A 4,275-nucleotide genomic window follows, 5' to 3' on the forward strand; every position below is an offset into this window, starting at 1 on the left:
TCATTTTCTCTTATGTTTAGTGCTTGCTTGGGGACAAGCAAGGTTTAAGTTTGGAGTTGTGATGACAAGTCATCTTATGCTAGCTTTTCAAGCATTTTTTACTTGTTTCATTTGGTTTATGCACTTTCTTGCATTATAAGTAAGTGATTTGGAGTGGATTTGCATGGTTATGTTAAATCAATCAACCATCCTTTATTTGACACAAAATCATAAGGTTTAAGCTAGAATTAGTTGGTTTTTGAATGATTTATAAACCTTGTGAATTTAGTGATGCTTTGATTGGTTGTTTTGATTACTTGTAGGTAAAAAAAAGAAAGAAACAAAGAAAGCGTGCCTATCAAAGCTTGGCCTAAGACATACAAGCGTGGCACTCACTCAAGGAAGCAAGCATAGCGCTTGAATAATGAGCGTAGCGCTCAAAAAGTGAGTGCTAGAGACCAAGCACCCAACACCAAAAGCAAAAGGCAAGGGCATTGCATTGATTTTTGTAACTTAGCGCCCAAGGGAACCAAAATTCACAAGGCAAAAGCATGGCGCTCAGTTAACTTAGTTAAATTTTTCGTGGCCTCCTCATGAAAGAAAGTAAGGTGCAATATCAAGGAAAGGTGGAGCCATGATTCGAAATGGGGACCTTGTGCTAGCAAGGAAGGAGCGCTAGTGTACAAGGGAATTGGCACAAATGGGAGAGCTAGGATTCGAAGGGGGAGTCCCACCTAAAGCTGGTAGCGCTACATTAAAATAATGAACTGAGAGCTATGGGAAGCTTGGCACGAACCCAACAACAAAGCAAAGGGAGCGCTACGTTTGGTTAATTCACTGAGCGCTCCCCTGGGAGGTGGCCTTGGTTCAATTTCAATTAAAAACCAATTTGGATCCAATTCTTCACCAATTTGAAAAGCCCACTGCAAAGCCTGAAGATCAAAATTAGAAAGTGTATAAGTAGGAGTTAGTTTGATTTGTAAAAGGGGACGGACGGTGACTTTCACTTTTGAACCTTCTTTCATTTTTAGTTTTATTTTTAGCTCACTTTACATTTTAGCTTTGAATTTGGGAATTGAGATCTAGATATGCTTTCTAGTCTCATTGATCCCCTGAGATCTTTAATTTCTCCTTTAGATTTTACAATTGAGCTAAGTTTACTTTCTGTCTTGTTCTTTCAAGCAATTTTCCTTTTCTATTTAAGATCTTCTGCACTTCACTTCATTTTCTACTTCTCTACATGATTGCTCTTTACATTTTCTTGCTTAATTTTGAATCCTAGCTCCCCAAATCCCTTTAATCTTTCAGTAGTTTTAAGTTTTACACCAATTTAGATTCAGTAGTTTACATTTCTTGCACTTTAAGCTTCAGCCATTTACATTTTTTGCAATCTAAGTTTCAGTCATTTACATTACTTGCACTTTAAGATTCATCTCTTTTACTTCTTCTGCTCCTTAATTTACTGTCAATTCTCCCTCTCCCTTTTACTTTCATGCAATTTAGCTTCTGTTAATTACAATTCACTCAAATCGTCACTTGTTTGCTTGACTAAATCAACCAACTAACTAAAATTGCTCAATACTTCAATCCCTGTGGGATCAACCTCACACATGTGAGTAATTACTACTTGATGCGACCCGGTAAACTTGCCGGTGAGTTTTGCATTGGAAATCTAATTTTTCACCCATCAAGTTTTTGGCGCCATTGACGGGGATTGACTAGATTGACAATGATTAAGTAAGGTGGTGGCCTAGATTAAGCATTTTCTTTTTATTTTTTTACTAAGCATATTAACTGTTTAACACATTGCATCACCTAACCCTCTAACCACATTCTAGCATTAGAATGTCCAGGCTTCATTTGGTTTGTTTGTGATTTTTGCAAGTGATGAGCAGATAATTTATACGCTTTTTGGCATTATTTTTAGGTAGTCTTTAGTAGGATCTAGCAACTTTTTGGGATGTTTTTATTAGTTTTTATGAAAAATTTATATTTCTAGACTTTACTATGAGTTTGTGTGTTTTTCTGTGATTTCAGGTATTTTCTGGCTGAAATTGAGGGACCTGAGCAAAAATCTGATTCAGAGGCTGACAAAGGACTGCTGATGCTGTTGGATTCTGACCTCCCTGCCCTCGAAGTGGATTTTCTGGAGTTATAGAACTCCAAATGACGCGCTCTCAATTGCGTTAGAAAGTAGACATCCAGTTCTTTCCGGAAATATATAATAGTCCATAATTTCCTCGTGTTTTGACGATGCAAACTGGCGTTCAAATGCCCCTTCTCTGCCTTATTCTGAAGTCAAAACGCCAGAACTGGCATAAAAGTTGGAGTTAAACGCCCAAACTGGCACCAAAGCTGGTGTTTAACTCCAAGAGAGGTCTCTACACGTGTAAATCTCAATGCTCAGCTCAAGCACACACCAAGTGGGCCCAGAAGTGGATTTCTGCATTATTTACCTATTTCTGTAAACCCTAGTAGCTAGTTTCATTATAAATAGGACCTTTTACTATTGTATTTTCATCTTTTGATTATCTTTTGATCTCTTGATCACATTTTGGGGGTTGGCCTCATGGCCATGCCTAGAACTTGTTCTTATGTATTTTCAACGGTGGAGTTTCTACACACCATAGATTAAGGTGTGGAGCTCTGCTGTTCCTTGAGTATTAATGCAATTACTACTATTTTCTATTCAATTCAAGCTTATTCTTGTTCTAAGATATTAACTGCACTTCAACATGATGAATGTGATGATCTGTGACACTCATCACTATTCTCAACCTGTGAACGCGTGCCTGACAACTACCTCCGTTCTACCTTAGATCGAGCGTATATCTCTTAGCCTCCATTCTGAAAGATCAGAGTCTTCGTGGTATAAGCTAGAATTATTGGCGGCCATTCTTGAGATCCAGAAAGTCTAAACCTTGTCTGTGGTATTTCAAGTAGGATCTGGGAAGGGATGACTGTGACGAGTTTCAAACTCACGAGTGTTGGGCGAAGTGACAAACGCAAAAGGATCACTGGATTCTATTCCAACATGATCGAGAACCGATAGATGATTAGTCGTGCGGTGATAGCGCACATGGACCATTTTCACTGAGAGGACGGGGGGTAGCCATTGACGCCGGTGAAGCCCAACATACAGCTTGCCATAGAAAGGAGTATGAAGGATTGGATGAAGGCAGCAGGAAAGCAGAGATTCAAGAGGGATGAAGCATCTCCATACGCTTATCTTAAATTCTCACCAATGAATTACATAAGTATCTCTATCTTTATTTTATGTTTTATTCATCTTTTAATTATGAAAACTCCATAACCCATTTGAATCCGCCTCACTGAGATTTACAAGGGTAACCATAGCTTGCTTCAAGCTGACAATCTCTGTGGGACCGACCCTTACTCACGTAAGGTTTATTACATGGACGACCTAGTGCACTTGCTGGTTAGTTGTGCGAAGTTGTGACAAAGAAGTGAGATTACAATTGTGCGACCAAGTTGTTGGTGCCATTGTGTATCACAATTTCGTGCACCAATTGTGCAAGTTTTATGGACTTTCATCAGAAGATCATTTTCAGTTCTTAACTGAATTCTTGCAGATATGTGATACTGTTAAGACCAATGGAGTTGATCCTGAGGTATATAAGCTTATGCTTTTCCCTTTTGCTGTAAGAGACAGAGCTGAAACATGGTTGGACTCTCAACCTAGAGATATCCTGAACTCTTGGGATAAGCTGATCACGGCTTTCTTAGCTAAGTTCTTTCCTCCTTAAAAGCTGAGCAAACTTAGAGTGGATGTTCAAACCTTCATACAGAAAGAAGGTGAATCCCTCTATGAAGCTTGGGAGAGATACAAGCAACTGACCAAAAAGTGTCCTTCTGACATGCTTTCAGAATGGACCATCCTGGATATATTTTATGATGGTCTGTCTGAATTGTCTAAGATGTCATTGGACCACTCTACAGGTGGGTCTATTCACCTGAAGAAAATGCCTACAGAAGCTCAGGAACTCATTGACATGGTTGCAAATAACCAGTTCATGTACACTTCTAAAAGGAATCATGTGAGTAATGTGATGCCTCAGAGGAAGGGAGTTCTTGAAATTGATGCTCTGAATGCCATATTGGCTCAGAACAAAATGTTGACTCAGCAAGTCAACATGATTTCTCAGAGTCTGAATGGATTGCAAAATACATCCAACAGTACTAAAGAGGCATCTTCTGAAGAAGAAGCCTATGATCCTGAGAACCCTGCAATAGCAGAGGTGAATTACATGGGCGAAGCCTATGAAAACACCTATA

General features: G+C 39.0%; 1 non-coding gene across 1 annotated transcript; it reads right to left on the bottom strand.

Annotated features, from left to right (window-relative positions):
• Window positions 1-3,755: 3,755 nt before the first annotated feature.
• On the bottom strand, window positions 3,756-3,863 carry LOC127746991 (small nucleolar RNA R71). Its single transcript, XR_008008796.1, has one exon. It is a non-coding gene; the product is annotated as a small nucleolar RNA R71 (small nucleolar RNA).
• Between the last annotated feature and the right edge of the window lie 412 nt (window positions 3,864-4,275).

This window comes from Arachis duranensis, chromosome 4, assembly GCF_000817695.3.
Source record: "Arachis duranensis cultivar V14167 chromosome 4, aradu.V14167.gnm2.J7QH, whole genome shotgun sequence".
Taxonomy (NCBI): domain Eukaryota; kingdom Viridiplantae; phylum Streptophyta; class Magnoliopsida; order Fabales; family Fabaceae; genus Arachis; species Arachis duranensis.